Source organism: Lissotriton vulgaris, chromosome 1_1, assembly GCF_964263255.1.
Source record: "Lissotriton vulgaris chromosome 1_1, aLisVul1.2, whole genome shotgun sequence".
NCBI classification, from domain to species: Eukaryota; Metazoa; Chordata; class Amphibia; order Caudata; family Salamandridae; genus Lissotriton; species Lissotriton vulgaris.
In genome coordinates, this window is record NC_141685.1 from 226037495 (window position 1) to 226053928 (window position 16434).

The 16434-nt window shown below is 45.2% G+C and overlaps 40 non-coding genes across 40 annotated transcripts; 10 read left to right on the forward strand and 30 right to left on the reverse strand.

Annotated features, from left to right (window-relative positions):
- Nucleotides 1–164: 164 nt before the first annotated feature.
- On the reverse strand, nt 165–250 carry TRNAY-GUA (transfer RNA tyrosine (anticodon GUA)). The gene is given in 2 exon segments: nt 165–200; nt 214–250. It is a non-coding gene; the product is annotated as a tRNA-Tyr (tRNA).
- A 430-nt stretch (nt 251–680) lies between these two features.
- On the reverse strand, nt 681–752 carry TRNAA-UGC (transfer RNA alanine (anticodon UGC)). The gene has a single exon. It is a non-coding gene; the product is annotated as a tRNA-Ala (tRNA).
- Nucleotides 753–889: 137 nt separating this feature from the next.
- Nucleotides 890–962, forward strand: TRNAM-CAU (transfer RNA methionine (anticodon CAU)). Its single transcript has one exon. It is a non-coding gene; the product is annotated as a tRNA-Met (tRNA).
- Nucleotides 963–1155: 193 nt separating this feature from the next.
- Nucleotides 1156–1227, reverse strand: TRNAA-CGC (transfer RNA alanine (anticodon CGC)). The gene has a single exon. It is a non-coding gene; the product is annotated as a tRNA-Ala (tRNA).
- Nucleotides 1228–1841: 614 nt separating this feature from the next.
- TRNAY-GUA (transfer RNA tyrosine (anticodon GUA)) lies at nt 1842–1927 on the reverse strand. The gene is given in 2 exon segments: nt 1842–1877; nt 1891–1927. It is a non-coding gene; the product is annotated as a tRNA-Tyr (tRNA).
- A 430-nt stretch (nt 1928–2357) lies between these two features.
- On the reverse strand, nt 2358–2429 carry TRNAA-UGC (transfer RNA alanine (anticodon UGC)). The gene has a single exon. It is a non-coding gene; the product is annotated as a tRNA-Ala (tRNA).
- A 137-nt stretch (nt 2430–2566) lies between these two features.
- On the forward strand, nt 2567–2639 carry TRNAM-CAU (transfer RNA methionine (anticodon CAU)). Its single transcript has one exon. It is a non-coding gene; the product is annotated as a tRNA-Met (tRNA).
- Nucleotides 2640–2832: 193 nt separating this feature from the next.
- On the reverse strand, nt 2833–2904 carry TRNAA-CGC (transfer RNA alanine (anticodon CGC)). Its single transcript has one exon. It is a non-coding gene; the product is annotated as a tRNA-Ala (tRNA).
- A 614-nt stretch (nt 2905–3518) lies between these two features.
- Nucleotides 3519–3604, reverse strand: TRNAY-GUA (transfer RNA tyrosine (anticodon GUA)). Its single transcript is given in 2 exon segments — nt 3519–3554; nt 3568–3604. It is a non-coding gene; the product is annotated as a tRNA-Tyr (tRNA).
- A 430-nt stretch (nt 3605–4034) lies between these two features.
- TRNAA-UGC (transfer RNA alanine (anticodon UGC)) lies at nt 4035–4106 on the reverse strand. The gene has a single exon. It is a non-coding gene; the product is annotated as a tRNA-Ala (tRNA).
- Nucleotides 4107–4243: 137 nt separating this feature from the next.
- Nucleotides 4244–4316, forward strand: TRNAM-CAU (transfer RNA methionine (anticodon CAU)). The gene has a single exon. It is a non-coding gene; the product is annotated as a tRNA-Met (tRNA).
- Nucleotides 4317–4509: 193 nt separating this feature from the next.
- On the reverse strand, nt 4510–4581 carry TRNAA-CGC (transfer RNA alanine (anticodon CGC)). Its single transcript has one exon. It is a non-coding gene; the product is annotated as a tRNA-Ala (tRNA).
- A 614-nt stretch (nt 4582–5195) lies between these two features.
- Nucleotides 5196–5281, reverse strand: TRNAY-GUA (transfer RNA tyrosine (anticodon GUA)). The gene is given in 2 exon segments: nt 5196–5231; nt 5245–5281. It is a non-coding gene; the product is annotated as a tRNA-Tyr (tRNA).
- Nucleotides 5282–5711: 430 nt separating this feature from the next.
- Nucleotides 5712–5783, reverse strand: TRNAA-UGC (transfer RNA alanine (anticodon UGC)). Its single transcript has one exon. It is a non-coding gene; the product is annotated as a tRNA-Ala (tRNA).
- A 137-nt stretch (nt 5784–5920) lies between these two features.
- TRNAM-CAU (transfer RNA methionine (anticodon CAU)) lies at nt 5921–5993 on the forward strand. Its single transcript has one exon. It is a non-coding gene; the product is annotated as a tRNA-Met (tRNA).
- A 193-nt stretch (nt 5994–6186) lies between these two features.
- On the reverse strand, nt 6187–6258 carry TRNAA-CGC (transfer RNA alanine (anticodon CGC)). The gene has a single exon. It is a non-coding gene; the product is annotated as a tRNA-Ala (tRNA).
- A 614-nt stretch (nt 6259–6872) lies between these two features.
- On the reverse strand, nt 6873–6958 carry TRNAY-GUA (transfer RNA tyrosine (anticodon GUA)). The gene is given in 2 exon segments: nt 6873–6908; nt 6922–6958. It is a non-coding gene; the product is annotated as a tRNA-Tyr (tRNA).
- Nucleotides 6959–7388: 430 nt separating this feature from the next.
- TRNAA-UGC (transfer RNA alanine (anticodon UGC)) lies at nt 7389–7460 on the reverse strand. Its single transcript has one exon. It is a non-coding gene; the product is annotated as a tRNA-Ala (tRNA).
- Nucleotides 7461–7597: 137 nt separating this feature from the next.
- On the forward strand, nt 7598–7670 carry TRNAM-CAU (transfer RNA methionine (anticodon CAU)). Its single transcript has one exon. It is a non-coding gene; the product is annotated as a tRNA-Met (tRNA).
- Nucleotides 7671–7863: 193 nt separating this feature from the next.
- Nucleotides 7864–7935, reverse strand: TRNAA-CGC (transfer RNA alanine (anticodon CGC)). Its single transcript has one exon. It is a non-coding gene; the product is annotated as a tRNA-Ala (tRNA).
- A 614-nt stretch (nt 7936–8549) lies between these two features.
- TRNAY-GUA (transfer RNA tyrosine (anticodon GUA)) lies at nt 8550–8635 on the reverse strand. The gene is given in 2 exon segments: nt 8550–8585; nt 8599–8635. It is a non-coding gene; the product is annotated as a tRNA-Tyr (tRNA).
- A 430-nt stretch (nt 8636–9065) lies between these two features.
- Nucleotides 9066–9137, reverse strand: TRNAA-UGC (transfer RNA alanine (anticodon UGC)). The gene has a single exon. It is a non-coding gene; the product is annotated as a tRNA-Ala (tRNA).
- A 137-nt stretch (nt 9138–9274) lies between these two features.
- On the forward strand, nt 9275–9347 carry TRNAM-CAU (transfer RNA methionine (anticodon CAU)). The gene has a single exon. It is a non-coding gene; the product is annotated as a tRNA-Met (tRNA).
- Nucleotides 9348–9540: 193 nt separating this feature from the next.
- Nucleotides 9541–9612, reverse strand: TRNAA-CGC (transfer RNA alanine (anticodon CGC)). The gene has a single exon. It is a non-coding gene; the product is annotated as a tRNA-Ala (tRNA).
- A 614-nt stretch (nt 9613–10226) lies between these two features.
- On the reverse strand, nt 10227–10312 carry TRNAY-GUA (transfer RNA tyrosine (anticodon GUA)). The gene is given in 2 exon segments: nt 10227–10262; nt 10276–10312. It is a non-coding gene; the product is annotated as a tRNA-Tyr (tRNA).
- Nucleotides 10313–10742: 430 nt separating this feature from the next.
- On the reverse strand, nt 10743–10814 carry TRNAA-UGC (transfer RNA alanine (anticodon UGC)). Its single transcript has one exon. It is a non-coding gene; the product is annotated as a tRNA-Ala (tRNA).
- Nucleotides 10815–10951: 137 nt separating this feature from the next.
- Nucleotides 10952–11024, forward strand: TRNAM-CAU (transfer RNA methionine (anticodon CAU)). The gene has a single exon. It is a non-coding gene; the product is annotated as a tRNA-Met (tRNA).
- A 193-nt stretch (nt 11025–11217) lies between these two features.
- Nucleotides 11218–11289, reverse strand: TRNAA-CGC (transfer RNA alanine (anticodon CGC)). Its single transcript has one exon. It is a non-coding gene; the product is annotated as a tRNA-Ala (tRNA).
- A 614-nt stretch (nt 11290–11903) lies between these two features.
- On the reverse strand, nt 11904–11989 carry TRNAY-GUA (transfer RNA tyrosine (anticodon GUA)). Its single transcript is given in 2 exon segments — nt 11904–11939; nt 11953–11989. It is a non-coding gene; the product is annotated as a tRNA-Tyr (tRNA).
- Nucleotides 11990–12419: 430 nt separating this feature from the next.
- On the reverse strand, nt 12420–12491 carry TRNAA-UGC (transfer RNA alanine (anticodon UGC)). The gene has a single exon. It is a non-coding gene; the product is annotated as a tRNA-Ala (tRNA).
- A 137-nt stretch (nt 12492–12628) lies between these two features.
- Nucleotides 12629–12701, forward strand: TRNAM-CAU (transfer RNA methionine (anticodon CAU)). The gene has a single exon. It is a non-coding gene; the product is annotated as a tRNA-Met (tRNA).
- Nucleotides 12702–12894: 193 nt separating this feature from the next.
- TRNAA-CGC (transfer RNA alanine (anticodon CGC)) lies at nt 12895–12966 on the reverse strand. The gene has a single exon. It is a non-coding gene; the product is annotated as a tRNA-Ala (tRNA).
- A 614-nt stretch (nt 12967–13580) lies between these two features.
- On the reverse strand, nt 13581–13666 carry TRNAY-GUA (transfer RNA tyrosine (anticodon GUA)). The gene is given in 2 exon segments: nt 13581–13616; nt 13630–13666. It is a non-coding gene; the product is annotated as a tRNA-Tyr (tRNA).
- Nucleotides 13667–14096: 430 nt separating this feature from the next.
- Nucleotides 14097–14168, reverse strand: TRNAA-UGC (transfer RNA alanine (anticodon UGC)). The gene has a single exon. It is a non-coding gene; the product is annotated as a tRNA-Ala (tRNA).
- Nucleotides 14169–14305: 137 nt separating this feature from the next.
- TRNAM-CAU (transfer RNA methionine (anticodon CAU)) lies at nt 14306–14378 on the forward strand. The gene has a single exon. It is a non-coding gene; the product is annotated as a tRNA-Met (tRNA).
- Nucleotides 14379–14571: 193 nt separating this feature from the next.
- On the reverse strand, nt 14572–14643 carry TRNAA-CGC (transfer RNA alanine (anticodon CGC)). Its single transcript has one exon. It is a non-coding gene; the product is annotated as a tRNA-Ala (tRNA).
- Nucleotides 14644–15257: 614 nt separating this feature from the next.
- On the reverse strand, nt 15258–15343 carry TRNAY-GUA (transfer RNA tyrosine (anticodon GUA)). Its single transcript is given in 2 exon segments — nt 15258–15293; nt 15307–15343. It is a non-coding gene; the product is annotated as a tRNA-Tyr (tRNA).
- A 430-nt stretch (nt 15344–15773) lies between these two features.
- Nucleotides 15774–15845, reverse strand: TRNAA-UGC (transfer RNA alanine (anticodon UGC)). Its single transcript has one exon. It is a non-coding gene; the product is annotated as a tRNA-Ala (tRNA).
- Nucleotides 15846–15982: 137 nt separating this feature from the next.
- On the forward strand, nt 15983–16055 carry TRNAM-CAU (transfer RNA methionine (anticodon CAU)). The gene has a single exon. It is a non-coding gene; the product is annotated as a tRNA-Met (tRNA).
- A 193-nt stretch (nt 16056–16248) lies between these two features.
- Nucleotides 16249–16320, reverse strand: TRNAA-CGC (transfer RNA alanine (anticodon CGC)). The gene has a single exon. It is a non-coding gene; the product is annotated as a tRNA-Ala (tRNA).
- Nucleotides 16321–16434: the final 114 nt, after the last annotated feature.

Consider the following 16434-nt stretch of genomic DNA (forward strand, 5'->3'; position numbering starts at 1 on the left):
CTGTTCTTCACACCTCCCCTAGCGACGACTATGTCATCCATTCCCTTTGAAAGCAGATAGAGTACGCTTCTTTTCCGGTATTTATCGAAGCTCTGGGAATTTTTCATAGTCAATGGAAGGTATTGTTGATTCAAAGCAAAAGCCATGGAAATTAAACCACAAAATCCTTCGAGCCGGATTTGAACCAGCGACCTAAGGATGCCTGAATTTATGCTACAGTCCTCCGCTCTACCAACTGAGCTATCGAAGGAGTAGTGGCAAACTTCCGTAGCACCAAAATTATCTCTCGCTCAAGAAAGGTTGTGGAGGGTGGGGACCAGGAGCAGACAGATGCACATCATCAATATTACCTGCCACTCCCCCTCAAAGTTACCAGAAAAGTAAGAGTCTCTGCTTTCGAGGAAGAACCCTTACCAATGACCAAGAGGGCTGCCACAGATTTCTATCCTAAATGTATTAAGATTGCCAAGATTAATCATCACTTTGATGGCTTAAACAAGTAAGATTCTTCTGTTGTATAAGCATCAAAAATGAGATAGCCCCATTTCATGGGTTTTTTCAAGGCAAACGTCTCACAGTTTAAGTGGGGTTGGTATCCCAGTTGCATGACATATCTCTTCCTTAATACTGATAGCCAGCCTTGTTTTCTGCCAAAATCCGAGACAAGCATGGCAAAAGTCTGGAGATGCCGGGGATTGAACCCGGGGCCTCATACATGCAAAGCATGCGCTCTACCACAGAGCTACATCCCCATGTCTGCCAAGTTTTACTGGCTGCCAAGTCAACCCATTTGACACTGCAGCATAAAGTCTCAGCCAGGAAAATCCTTAAGCCTCGTACCTGGAATATCTTCATGGTCTATAGTCCTATTTAGAGATGCTTGTGTGCAGCCTTCTTAGCGCAGTAGGCAGCGCGTCAGTCTCATAATCTGAAGGTCCTGAGTTCGATCCTCAGAGAGGGCATTTATTTCCTCCTTTTGGCAAGCAAAATTCTCAGATTTTCTTGAAAAGTGGAAACTATGCCTACTCCAAACACATTTTTCAAAGCAAACAATTTAAGCGGGGTTCTGACCCCCAACTGCCGGAGAAACCTCTACTTTCCACAAGATGGCAGGCTAGCCTTCTGGAAAAAGCCAAGATAGAGAACAGAGACTCCTGGAGATGCCGGGGATTGAACCTGGGGCCTCATACATGCGAAGCATGCGCTCTACCACTGAGCTACATCCCCTCGACTGCACTCTAACGTTTTGCTGGATGCAAGGAGACTCTGAAGCCCATGGACTGCAAAGTCTCGATTTGAGACTAGAATGTAAAGTGTCAGGCTTGGAATTGCTCACACCTCACGTGTGAACTGTCTTCATGGAGCATATATTTAGTGCAATCAGGGATCGATTCTCCGGCAGGGCTTTTATTTGCTCAGTTTGGAATGCAAAACTTCTCAGGATTCCCAAAAATGTGACAACTATTGGTCTACTTTCCTGCTTGCTCAGCCTTTCGGGAGATGATTCCATTGGATATTCCCTCTTGCCCATCGGTATACATTCAAATTGAAGGCAAGTCATAGTGTGATTGGCTGCCAAGCAGCTACCTTTGGAGCAGTGCAATTGGAAGTCTGCCAAGGGCATACATATATTAATGCAATGCTTTGGTATTAGTTCTGATCAGCAGGTTTCCTTGACTGTTCTTCACACCTCCCCTAGCGACGACTATGTCATCCATTCCCTTTGAAAGCAGATAGAGTACGCTTCTTTTCCGGTATTTATCGAAGCTCTGGGAATTTTTCATAGTCAATGGAAGGTATTGTTGATTCAAAGCAAAAGCCATGGAAATTAAACCACAAAATCCTTCGAGCCGGATTTGAACCAGCGACCTAAGGATGCCTGAATTTATGCTACAGTCCTCCGCTCTACCAACTGAGCTATCGAAGGAGTAGTGGCAAACTTCCGTAGCACCAAAATTATCTCTCGCTCAAGAAAGGTTGTGGAGGGTGGGGACCAGGAGCAGACAGATGCACATCATCAATATTACCTGCCACTCCCCCTCAAAGTTACCAGAAAAGTAAGAGTCTCTGCTTTCGAGGAAGAACCCTTACCAATGACCAAGAGGGCTGCCACAGATTTCTATCCTAAATGTATTAAGATTGCCAAGATTAATCATCACTTTGATGGCTTAAACAAGTAAGATTCTTCTGTTGTATAAGCATCAAAAATGAGATAGCCCCATTTCATGGGTTTTTTCAAGGCAAACGTCTCACAGTTTAAGTGGGGTTGGTATCCCAGTTGCATGACATATCTCTTCCTTAATACTGATAGCCAGCCTTGTTTTCTGCCAAAATCCGAGACAAGCATGGCAAAAGTCTGGAGATGCCGGGGATTGAACCCGGGGCCTCATACATGCAAAGCATGCGCTCTACCACAGAGCTACATCCCCATGTCTGCCAAGTTTTACTGGCTGCCAAGTCAACCCATTTGACACTGCAGCATAAAGTCTCAGCCAGGAAAATCCTTAAGCCTCGTACCTGGAATATCTTCATGGTCTATAGTCCTATTTAGAGATGCTTGTGTGCAGCCTTCTTAGCGCAGTAGGCAGCGCGTCAGTCTCATAATCTGAAGGTCCTGAGTTCGATCCTCAGAGAGGGCATTTATTTCCTCCTTTTGGCAAGCAAAATTCTCAGATTTTCTTGAAAAGTGGAAACTATGCCTACTCCAAACACATTTTTCAAAGCAAACAATTTAAGCGGGGTTCTGACCCCCAACTGCCGGAGAAACCTCTACTTTCCACAAGATGGCAGGCTAGCCTTCTGGAAAAAGCCAAGATAGAGAACAGAGACTCCTGGAGATGCCGGGGATTGAACCCAGGGCCTCATACATGCGAAGCATGCGCTCTACCACTGAGCTACATCCCCTCGACTGCACTCTAACGTTTTGCTGGATGCAAGGAGACTCTGAAGCCCATGGACTGCAAAGTCTCGATTTGAGACTAGAATGTAAAGTGTCAGGCTTGGAATTGCTCACACCTCACGTGTGAACTGTCTTCATGGAGCATATATTTAGTGCAATCAGGGATCGATTCTCCGGCAGGGCTTTTATTTGCTCAGTTTGGAATGCAAAACTTCTCAGGATTCCCAAAAATGTGACAACTATTGGTCTACTTTCCTGCTTGCTCAGCCTTTCGGGAGATGATTCCATTGGATATTCCCTCTTGCCCATCGGTATACATTCAAATTGAAGGCAAGTCATAGTGTGATTGGCTGCCAAGCAGCTACCTTTGGAGCAGTGCAATTGGAAGTCTGCCAAGGGCATACATATATTAATGCAATGCTTTGGTATTAGTTCTGATCAGCAGGTTTCCTTGACTGTTCTTCACACCTCCCCTAGCGACGACTATGTCATCCATTCCCTTTGAAAGCAGATAGAGTACGCTTCTTTTCCGGTATTTATCGAAGCTCTGGGAATTTTTCATAGTCAATGGAAGGTATTGTTGATTCAAAGCAAAAGCCATGGAAATTAAACCACAAAATCCTTCGAGCCGGATTTGAACCAGCGACCTAAGGATGCCTGAATTTATGCTACAGTCCTCCGCTCTACCAACTGAGCTATCGAAGGAGTAGTGGCAAACTTCCGTAGCACCAAAATTATCTCTCGCTCAAGAAAGGTTGTGGAGGGTGGGGACCAGGAGCAGACAGATGCACATCATCAATATTACCTGCCACTCCCCCTCAAAGTTACCAGAAAAGTAAGAGTCTCTGCTTTCGAGGAAGAACCCTTACCAATGACCAAGAGGGCTGCCACAGATTTCTATCCTAAATGTATTAAGATTGCCAAGATTAATCATCACTTTGATGGCTTAAACAAGTAAGATTCTTCTGTTGTATAAGCATCAAAAATGAGATAGCCCCATTTCATGGGTTTTTTCAAGGCAAACGTCTCACAGTTTAAGTGGGGTTGGTATCCCAGTTGCATGACATATCTCTTCCTTAATACTGATAGCCAGCCTTGTTTTCTGCCAAAATCCGAGACAAGCATGGCAAAAGTCTGGAGATGCCGGGGATTGAACCCGGGGCCTCATACATGCAAAGCATGCGCTCTACCACAGAGCTACATCCCCATGTCTGCCAAGTTTTACTGGCTGCCAAGTCAACCCATTTGACACTGCAGCATAAAGTCTCAGCCAGGAAAATCCTTAAGCCTCGTACCTGGAATATCTTCATGGTCTATAGTCCTATTTAGAGATGCTTGTGTGCAGCCTTCTTAGCGCAGTAGGCAGCGCGTCAGTCTCATAATCTGAAGGTCCTGAGTTCGATCCTCAGAGAGGGCATTTATTTCCTCCTTTTGGCAAGCAAAATTCTCAGATTTTCTTGAAAAGTGGAAACTATGCCTACTCCAAACACATTTTTCAAAGCAAACAATTTAAGCGGGGTTCTGACCCCCAACTGCCGGAGAAACCTCTACTTTCCACAAGATGGCAGGCTAGCCTTCTGGAAAAAGCCAAGATAGAGAACAGAGACTCCTGGAGATGCCGGGGATTGAACCCGGGGCCTCATACATGCGAAGCATGCGCTCTACCACTGAGCTACATCCCCTCGACTGCACTCTAACGTTTTGCTGGATGCAAGGAGACTCTGAAGCCCATGGACTGCAAAGTCTCGATTTGAGACTAGAATGTAAAGTGTCAGGCTTGGAATTGCTCACACCTCACGTGTGAACTGTCTTCATGGAGCATATATTTAGTGCAATCAGGGATCGATTCTCCGGCAGGGCTTTTATTTGCTCAGTTTGGAATGCAAAACTTCTCAGGATTCCCAAAAATGTGACAACTATTGGTCTACTTTCCTGCTTGCTCAGCCTTTCGGGAGATGATTCCATTGGATATTCCCTCTTGCCCATCGGTATACATTCAAATTGAAGGCAAGTCATAGTGTGATTGGCTGCCAAGCAGCTACCTTTGGAGCAGTGCAATTGGAAGTCTGCCAAGGGCATACATATATTAATGCAATGCTTTGGTATTAGTTCTGATCAGCAGGTTTCCTTGACTGTTCTTCACACCTCCCCTAGCGACGACTATGTCATCCATTCCCTTTGAAAGCAGATAGAGTACGCTTCTTTTCCGGTATTTATCGAAGCTCTGGGAATTTTTCATAGTCAATGGAAGGTATTGTTGATTCAAAGCAAAAGCCATGGAAATTAAACCACAAAATCCTTCGAGCCGGATTTGAACCAGCGACCTAAGGATGCCTGAATTTATGCTACAGTCCTCCGCTCTACCAACTGAGCTATCGAAGGAGTAGTGGCAAACTTCCGTAGCACCAAAATTATCTCTCGCTCAAGAAAGGTTGTGGAGGGTGGGGACCAGGAGCAGACAGATGCACATCATCAATATTACCTGCCACTCCCCCTCAAAGTTACCAGAAAAGTAAGAGTCTCTGCTTTCGAGGAAGAACCCTTACCAATGACCAAGAGGGCTGCCACAGATTTCTATCCTAAATGTATTAAGATTGCCAAGATTAATCATCACTTTGATGGCTTAAACAAGTAAGATTCTTCTGTTGTATAAGCATCAAAAATGAGATAGCCCCATTTCATGGGTTTTTTCAAGGCAAACGTCTCACAGTTTAAGTGGGGTTGGTATCCCAGTTGCATGACATATCTCTTCCTTAATACTGATAGCCAGCCTTGTTTTCTGCCAAAATCCGAGACAAGCATGGCAAAAGTCTGGAGATGCCGGGGATTGAACCCGGGGCCTCATACATGCAAAGCATGCGCTCTACCACTGAGCTACATCCCCATGTCTGCCAAGTTTTACTGGCTGCCAAGTCAACCCATTTGACACTGCAGCATAAAGTCTCAGCCAGGAAAATCCTTAAGCCTCGTACCTGGAATATCTTCATGGTCTATAGTCCTATTTAGAGATGCTTGTGTGCAGCCTTCTTAGCGCAGTAGGCAGCGCGTCAGTCTCATAATCTGAAGGTCCTGAGTTCGATCCTCAGAGAGGGCATTTATTTCCTCCTTTTGGCAAGCAAAATTCTCAGATTTTCTTGAAAAGTGGAAACTATGCCTACTCCAAACACATTTTTCAAAGCAAACAATTTAAGCGGGGTTCTGACCCCCAACTGCCGGAGAAACCTCTACTTTCCACAAGATGGCAGGCTAGCCTTTTGGAAAAAGCCAAGATAGAGAACAGAGACTCCTGGAGATGCCGGGGATTGAACCCGGGGCCTCATACATGCGAAGCATGCGCTCTACCACTGAGCTACATCCCCTCGACTGCACTCTAACGTTTTGCTGGATGCAAGGAGACTCTGAAGCCCATGGACTGCAAAGTCTCGATTTGAGACTAGAATGTAAAGTGTCAGGCTTGGAATTGCTCACACCTCACGTGTGAACTGTCTTCATGGAGCATATATTTAGTGCAATCAGGGATCGATTCTCCGGCAGGGCTTTTATTTGCTCAGTTTGGAATGCAAAACTTCTCAGGATTCCCAAAAATGTGACAACTATTGGTCTACTTTCCTGCTTGCTCAGCCTTTCGGGAGATGATTCCATTGGATATTCCCTCTTGCCCATCGGTATACATTCAAATTGAAGGCAAGTCATAGTGTGATTGGCTGCCAAGCAGCTACCTTTGGAGCAGTGCAATTGGAAGTCTGCCAAGGGCATACATATATTAATGCAATGCTTTGGTATTAGTTCTGATCAGCAGGTTTCCTTGACTGTTCTTCACACCTCCCCTAGCGACGACTATGTCATCCATTCCCTTTGAAAGCAGATAGAGTACGCTTCTTTTCCGGTATTTATCGAAGCTCTGGGAATTTTTCATAGTCAATGGAAGGTATTGTTGATTCAAAGCAAAAGCCATGGAAATTAAACCACAAAATCCTTCGAGCCGGATTTGAACCAGCGACCTAAGGATGCCTGAATTTATGCTACAGTCCTCCGCTCTACCAACTGAGCTATCGAAGGAGTAGTGGCAAACTTCCGTAGCACCAAAATTATCTCTCGCTCAAGAAAGGTTGTGGAGGGTGGGGACCAGGAGCAGACAGATGCACATCATCAATATTACCTGCCACTCCCCCTCAAAGTTACCAGAAAAGTAAGAGTCTCTGCTTTCGAGGAAGAACCCTTACCAATGACCAAGAGGGCTGCCACAGATTTCTATCCTAAATGTATTAAGATTGCCAAGATTAATCATCACTTTGATGGCTTAAACAAGTAAGATTCTTCTGTTGTATAAGCATCAAAAATGAGATAGCCCCATTTCATGGGTTTTTTCAAGGCAAACGTCTCACAGTTTAAGTGGGGTTGGTATCCCAGTTGCATGACATATCTCTTCCTTAATACTGATAGCCAGCCTTGTTTTCTGCCAAAATCCGAGACAAGCATGGCAAAAGTCTGGAGATGCCGGGGATTGAACCCGGGGCCTCATACATGCAAAGCATGCGCTCTACCACTGAGCTACATCCCCATGTCTGCCAAGTTTTACTGGCTGCCAAGTCAACCCATTTGACACTGCAGCATAAAGTCTCAGCCAGGAAAATCCTTAAGCCTCGTACCTGGAATATCTTCATGGTCTATAGTCCTATTTAGAGATGCTTGTGTGCAGCCTTCTTAGCGCAGTAGGCAGCGCGTCAGTCTCATAATCTGAAGGTCCTGAGTTCGATCCTCAGAGAGGGCATTTATTTCCTCCTTTTGGCAAGCAAAATTCTCAGATTTTCTTGAAAAGTGGAAACTATGCCTACTCCAAACACATTTTTCAAAGCAAACAATTTAAGCGGGGTTCTGACCCCCAACTGCCGGAGAAACCTCTACTTTCCACAAGATGGCAGGCTAGCCTTTTGGAAAAAGCCAAGATAGAGAACAGAGACTCCTGGAGATGCCGGGGATTGAACCCGGTGCCTCATACATGCGAAGCATGCGCTCTACCACTGAGCTACATCCCCTCGACTGCACTCTAACGTTTTGCTGGATGCAAGGAGACTCTGAAGCCCATGGACTGCAAAGTCTCGATTTGAGACTAGAATGTAAAGTGTCAGGCTTGGAATTGCTCACACCTCACGTGTGAACTGTCTTCATGGAGCATATATTTAGTGCAATCAGGGATCGATTCTCCGGCAGGGCTTTTATTTGCTCAGTTTGGAATGCAAAACTTCTCAGGATTCCCAAAAATGTGACAACTATTGGTCTACTTTCCTGCTTGCTCAGCCTTTCGGGAGATGATTCCATTGGATATTCCCTCTTGCCCATCGGTATACATTCAAATTGAAGGCAAGTCATAGTGTGATTGGCTGCCAAGCAGCTACCTTTGGAGCAGTGCAATTGGAAGTCTGCCAAGGGCATACATATATTAATGCAATGCTTTGGTATTAGTTCTGATCAGCAGGTTTCCTTGACTGTTCTTCACACCTCCCCTAGCGACGACTATGTCATCCATTCCCTTTGAAAGCAGATAGAGTACGCTTCTTTTCCGGTATTTATCGAAGCTCTGGGAATTTTTCATAGTCAATGGAAGGTATTGTTGATTCAAAGCAAAAGCCATGGAAATTAAACCACAAAATCCTTCGAGCCGGATTTGAACCAGCGACCTAAGGATGCCTGAATTTATGCTACAGTCCTCCGCTCTACCAACTGAGCTATCGAAGGAGTAGTGGCAAACTTCCGTAGCACCAAAATTATCTCTCGCTCAAGAAAGGTTGTGGAGGGTGGGGACCAGGAGCAGACAGATGCACATCATCAATATTACCTGCCACTCCCCCTCAAAGTTACCAGAAAAGTAAGAGTCTCTGCTTTCGAGGAAGAACCCTTACCAATGACCAAGAGGGCTGCCACAGATTTCTATCCTAAATGTATTAAGATTGCCAAGATTAATCATCACTTTGATGGCTTAAACAAGTAAGATTCTTCTGTTGTATAAGCATCAAAAATGAGATAGCCCCATTTCATGGGTTTTTTCAAGGCAAACGTCTCACAGTTTAAGTGGGGTTGGTATCCCAGTTGCATGACATATCTCTTCCTTAATACTGATAGCCAGCCTTGTTTTCTGCCAAAATCCGAGACAAGCATGGCAAAAGTCTGGAGATGCCGGGGATTGAACCCGGGGCCTCATACATGCAAAGCATGCGCTCTACCACTGAGCTACATCCCCATGTCTGCCAAGTTTTACTGGCTGCCAAGTCAACCCATTTGACACTGCAGCATAAAGTCTCAGCCAGGAAAATCCTTAAGCCTCGTACCTGGAATATCTTCATGGTCTATAGTCCTATTTAGAGATGCTTGTGTGCAGCCTTCTTAGCGCAGTAGGCAGCGCGTCAGTCTCATAATCTGAAGGTCCTGAGTTCGATCCTCAGAGAGGGCATTTATTTCCTCCTTTTGGCAAGCAAAATTCTCAGATTTTCTTGAAAAGTGGAAACTATGCCTACTCCAAACACATTTTTCAAAGCAAACAATTTAAGCGGGGTTCTGACCCCCAACTGCCGGAGAAACCTCTACTTTCCACAAGATGGCAGGCTAGCCTTTTGGAAAAAGCCAAGATAGAGAACAGAGACTCCTGGAGATGCCGGGGATTGAACCCGGTGCCTCATACATGCGAAGCATGCGCTCTACCACTGAGCTACATCCCCTCGACTGCACTCTAACGTTTTGCTGGATGCAAGGAGACTCTGAAGCCCATGGACTGCAAAGTCTCGATTTGAGACTAGAATGTAAAGTGTCAGGCTTGGAATTGCTCACACCTCACGTGTGAACTGTCTTCATGGAGCATATATTTAGTGCAATCAGGGATCGATTCTCCGGCAGGGCTTTTATTTGCTCAGTTTGGAATGCAAAACTTCTCAGGATTCCCAAAAATGTGACAACTATTGGTCTACTTTCCTGCTTGCTCAGCCTTTCGGGAGATGATTCCATTGGATATTCCCTCTTGCCCATCGGTATACATTCAAATTGAAGGCAAGTCATAGTGTGATTGGCTGCCAAGCAGCTACCTTTGGAGCAGTGCAATTGGAAGTCTGCCAAGGGCATACATATATTAATGCAATGCTTTGGTATTAGTTCTGATCAGCAGGTTTCCTTGACTGTTCTTCACACCTCCCCTAGCGACGACTATGTCATCCATTCCCTTTGAAAGCAGATAGAGTACGCTTCTTTTCCGGTATTTATCGAAGCTCTGGGAATTTTTCATAGTCAATGGAAGGTATTGTTGATTCAAAGCAAAAGCCATGGAAATTAAACCACAAAATCCTTCGAGCCGGATTTGAACCAGCGACCTAAGGATGCCTGAATTTATGCTACAGTCCTCCGCTCTACCAACTGAGCTATCGAAGGAGTAGTGGCAAACTTCCGTAGCACCAAAATTATCTCTCGCTCAAGAAAGGTTGTGGAGGGTGGGGACCAGGAGCAGACAGATGCACATCATCAATATTACCTGCCACTCCCCCTCAAAGTTACCAGAAAAGTAAGAGTCTCTGCTTTCGAGGAAGAACCCTTACCAATGACCAAGAGGGCTGCCACAGATTTCTATCCTAAATGTATTAAGATTGCCAAGATTAATCATCACTTTGATGGCTTAAACAAGTAAGATTCTTCTGTTGTATAAGCATCAAAAATGAGATAGCCCCATTTCATGGGTTTTTTCAAGGCAAACGTCTCACAGTTTAAGTGGGGTTGGTATCCCAGTTGCATGACATATCTCTTCCTTAATACTGATAGCCAGCCTTGTTTTCTGCCAAAATCCGAGACAAGCATGGCAAAAGTCTGGAGATGCCGGGGATTGAACCCGGGGCCTCATACATGCAAAGCATGCGCTCTACCACTGAGCTACATCCCCATGTCTGCCAAGTTTTACTGGCTGCCAAGTCAACCCATTTGACACTGCAGCATAAAGTCTCAGCCAGGAAAATCCTTAAGCCTCGTACCTGGAATATCTTCATGGTCTATAGTCCTATTTAGAGATGCTTGTGTGCAGCCTTCTTAGCGCAGTAGGCAGCGCGTCAGTCTCATAATCTGAAGGTCCTGAGTTCGATCCTCAGAGAGGGCATTTATTTCCTCCTTTTGGCAAGCAAAATTCTCAGATTTTCTTGAAAAGTGGAAACTATGCCTACTCCAAACACATTTTTCAAAGCAAACAATTTAAGCGGGGTTCTGACCCCCAACTGCCCGAGAAACCTCTACTTTCCACAAGATGGCAGGCTAGCCTTCTGGAAAAAGCCAAGATAGAGAACAGAGACTCCTGGAGATGCCGGGGATTGAACCCGGGGCCTCATACATGCGAAGCATGCGCTCTACCACTGAGCTACATCCCCTCGACTGCACTCTAACGTTTTGCTGGATGCAAGGAGACTCTGAAGCCCATGGACTGCAAAGTCTCGATTTGAGACTAGAATGTAAAGTGTCAGGCTTGGAATTGCTCACACCTCACGTGTGAACTGTCTTCATGGAGCATATATTTAGTGCAATCAGGGATCGATTCTCCGGCAGGGCTTTTATTTGCTCAGTTTGGAATGCAAAACTTCTCAGGATTCCCAAAAATGTGACAACTATTGGTCTACTTTCCTGCTTGCTCAGCCTTTCGGGAGATGATTCCATTGGATATTCCCTCTTGCCCATCGGTATACATTCAAATTGAAGGCAAGTCATAGTGTGATTGGCTGCCAAGCAGCTACCTTTGGAGCAGTGCAATTGGAAGTCTGCCAAGGGCATACATATATTAATGCAATGCTTTGGTATTAGTTCTGATCAGCAGGTTTCCTTGACTGTTCTTCACACCTCCCCTAGCGACGACTATGTCATCCATTCCCTTTGAAAGCAGATAGAGTACGCTTCTTTTCCGGTATTTATCGAAGCTCTGGGAATTTTTCATAGTCAATGGAAGGTATTGTTGATTCAAAGCAAAAGCCATGGAAATTAAACCACAAAATCCTTCGAGCCGGATTTGAACCAGCGACCTAAGGATGCCTGAATTTATGCTACAGTCCTCCGCTCTACCAACTGAGCTATCGAAGGAGTAGTGGCAAACTTCCGTAGCACCAAAATTATCTCTCGCTCAAGAAAGGTTGTGGAGGGTGGGGACCAGGAGCAGACAGATGCACATCATCAATATTACCTGCCACTCCCCCTCAAAGTTACCAGAAAAGTAAGAGTCTCTGCTTTCGAGGAAGAACCCTTACCAATGACCAAGAGGGCTGCCACAGATTTCTATCCTAAATGTATTAAGATTGCCAAGATTAATCATCACTTTGATGGCTTAAACAAGTAAGATTCTTCTGTTGTATAAGCATCAAAAATGAGATAGCCCCATTTCATGGGTTTTTTCAAGGCAAACGTCTCACAGTTTAAGTGGGGTTGGTATCCCAGTTGCATGACATATCTCTTCCTTAATACTGATAGCCAGCCTTGTTTTCTGCCAAAATCCGAGACAAGCATGGCAAAAGTCTGGAGATGCCGGGGATTGAACCCGGGGCCTCATACATGCAAAGCATGCGCTCTACCACTGAGCTACATCCCCATGTCTGCCAAGTTTTACTGGCTGCCAAGTCAACCCATTTGACACTGCAGCATAAAGTCTCAGCCAGGAAAATCCTTAAGCCTCGTACCTGGAATATCTTCATGGTCTATAGTCCTATTTAGAGATGCTTGTGTGCAGCCTTCTTAGCGCAGTAGGCAGCGCGTCAGTCTCATAATCTGAAGGTCCTGAGTTCGATCCTCAGAGAGGGCATTTATTTCCTCCTTTTGGCAAGCAAAATTCTCAGATTTTCTTGAAAAGTGGAAACTATGCCTACTCCAAACACATTTTTCAAAGCAAACAATTTAAGCGGGGTTCTGACCCCCAACTGCCGGAGAAACCTCTACTTTCCACAAGATGGCAGGCTAGCCTTCTGGAAAAAGCCAAGATAGAGAACAGAGACTCCTGGAGATGCCGGGGATTGAACCCGGTGCCTCATACATGCGAAGCATGCGCTCTACCACTGAGCTACATCCCCTCGACTGCACTCTAACGTTTTGCTGGATGCAAGGAGACTCTGAAGCCCATGGACTGCAAAGTCTCGATTTGAGACTAGAATGTAAAGTGTCAGGCTTGGAATTGCTCACACCTCACGTGTGAACTGTCTTCATGGAGCATATATTTAGTGCAATCAGGGATCGATTCTCCGGCAGGGCTTTTATTTGCTCAGTTTGGAATGCAAAACTTCTCAGGATTCCCAAAAATGTGACAACTATTGGTCTACTTTCCTGCTTGCTCAGCCTTTCGGGAGATGATTCCATTGGATATTCCCTCTTGCCCATCGGTATACATTCAAATTGAAGGCAAGTCATAGTGTGATTGGCTGCCAAGCAGCTACCTTTGGAGCAGTGCAATTGGAAGTCTGCCAAGGGCATACATATATTAATGCAATGCTTTGGTATTAGTTCTGATCAGCAGGTTTCCTTGACTGTTCTTCACACCTCCCCTAGCGACGACTATGTCATCCATTCCCTTTGAAAGCAGATAGAGTACGCTTCTTTTCCGGTATTTATCGAAGCTCTGGGAATTTTTCATAGTCAATGGAAGGTATTGTTGATTCAAAGCAAAAGCCATGGAAATTAAACCACAAAATCCTTCGAGCCGGATTTGAACCAGCGACCTAAGGATGCCTGAATTTATGCTACAGTCCTCCGCTCTACCAACTGAGCTATCGAAGGAGTAGTGGCAAACTTCCGTAGCACCAAAATTATCTCTCGCTCAAGAAAGGTTGTGGAGGGTGGGGACCAGGAGCAGACAGATGCACATCATCAATATTACCTGCCACTCCCCCTCAAAGTTACCAGAAAAGTAAGAGTCTCTGCTTTCGAGGAAGAACCCTTACCAATGACCAAGAGGGCTGCCACAGATTTCTATCCTAAATGTATTAAGATTGCCAAGATTAATCATCACTTTGATGGCTTAAACAAGTAAGATTCTTCTGTTGTATAAGCATCAAAAATGAGATAGCCCCATTTCATGGGTTTTTTCAAGGCAAACGTCTCACAGTTTAAGTGGGGTTGGTATCCCAGTTGCATGACATATCTCTTCCTTAATACTGATAGCCAGCCTTGTTTTCTGCCAAAATCCGAGACAAGCATGGCAAAAGTCTGGAGATGCCGGGGATTGAACCCGGGGCCTCATACATGCAAAGCATGCGCTCTACCACTGAGCTACATCCCCATGTCTGCCAAGTTTTACTGGCTGCCAAGTCAACCCATTTGACACTGCAGCATAAAGTCTCAGCCAGGAAAATCCTTAAGCCTCGTACCTGGAATATCTTCATGGTCTATAGTCCTATTTAGAGATGCTTGTGTGCAGCCTTCTTAGCGCAGTAGGCAGCGCGTCAGTCTCATAATCTGAAGGTCCTGAGTTCGATCCTCAGAGAGGGCATTTATTTCCTCCTTTTGGCAAGCAAAATTCTCAGATTTTCTTGAAAAGTGGAAACTATGCCTACTCCAAACACATTTTTCAAAGCAAACAATTTAAGCGGGGTTCTGACCCCCAACTGCCCGAGAAACCTCTACTTTCCACAAGATGGCAGGCTAGCCTTCTGGAAAAAGCCAAGATAGAGAACAGAGACTCCTGGAGATGCCGGGGATTGAACCCGGGGCCTCATACATGCGAAGCATGCGCTCTACCACTGAGCTACATCCCCTCGACTGCACTCTAACGTTTTGCTGGATGCAAGGAGACTCTGAAGCCCATGGACTGCAAAGTCTCGATTTGAGACTAGAATGTAAAGTGTCAGGCTTGGAATTGCTCACACCTCACGTGTGAACTGTCTTCATGGAGCATATATTTAGTGCAATCAGGGATCGATTCTCCGGCAGGGCTTTTATTTGCTCAGTTTGGAATGCAAAACTTCTCAGGATTCCCAAAAATGTGACAACTATTGGTCTACTTTCCTGCTTGCTCAGCCTTTCGGGAGATGATTCCATTGGATATTCCCTCTTGCCCATCGGTATACATTCAAATTGAAGGCAAGTCATAGTGTGATTGGCTGCCAAGCAGCTACCTTTGGAGCAGTGCAATTGGAAGTCTGCCAAGGGCATACATATATTAATGCAATGCTTTGGTATTAGTTCTGATCAGCAGGTTTCCTTGACTGTTCTTCACACCTCCCCTAGCGACGACTATGTCATCCATTCCCTTTGAAAGCAGATAGAGTACGCTTCTTTTCCGGTATTTATCGAAGCTCTGGGAATTTTTCATAGTCAATGGAAGGTATTGTTGATTCAAAGCAAAAGCCATGGAAATTAAACCACAAAATCCTTCGAGCCGGATTTGAACCAGCGACCTAAGGATGCCTGAATTTATGCTACAGTCCTCCGCTCTACCAACTGAGCTATCGAAGGAGTAGTGGCAAACTTCCGTAGCACCAAAATTATCTCTCGCTCAAGAAAGGTTGTGGAGGGTGGGGACCAGGAGCAGACAGATGCACATCATCAATATTACCTGCCACTCCCCCTCAAAGTTACCAGAAAAGTAAGAGTCTCTGCTTTCGAGGAAGAACCCTTACCAATGACCAAGAGGGCTGCCACAGATTTCTATCCTAAATGTATTAAGATTGCCAAGATTAATCATCACTTTGATGGCTTAAACAAGTAAGATTCTTCTGTTGTATAAGCATCAAAAATGAGATAGCCCCATTTCATGGGTTTTTTCAAGGCAAACGTCTCACAGTTTAAGTGGGGTTGGTATCCCAGTTGCATGACATATCTCTTCCTTAATACTGATAGCCAGCCTTGTTTTCTGCCAAAATCCGAGACAAGCATGGCAAAAGTCTGGAGATGCCGGGGATTGAACCCGGGGCCTCATACATGCAAAGCATGCGCTCTACCACTGAGCTACATCCCCATGTCTGCCAAGTTTTACTGGCTGCCAAGTCAACCCATTTGACACTGCAGCATAAAGTCTCAGCCAGGAAAATCCTTAAGCCTCGTACCTGGAATATCTTCATGGTCTATAGTCCTATTTAGAGATGCTTGTGTGCAGCCTTCTTAGCGCAGTAGGCAGCGCGTCAGTCTCATAATCTGAAGGTCCTGAGTTCGATCCTCAGAGAGGGCATTTATTTCCTCCTTTTGGCAAGCAAAATTCTCAGATTTTCTTGAAAAGTGGAAACTATGCCTACTCCAAACACATTTTTCAAAGCAAACAATTTAAGCGGGGTTCTGACCCCCAACTGCCGGAGAAACCTCTACTTTCCACAAGATGGCAGGCTAGCCTTCTGGAAAAAGCCAAGATAGAGAACAGAGACTCCTGGAGATGCCGGGGATTGAACCCGGTGCCTCATACATGCGAAGCATGCGCTCTACCACTGAGCTACATCCCCTCGACTGCACTCTAACGTTTTGCTGGATGCAAGGAGACTCTGAAGCCCATGGACTGCAAAGTCTCGATTTGAGACTAGAATGTAAAGTGTCAGGCTTGGAATTGCTCACACCTC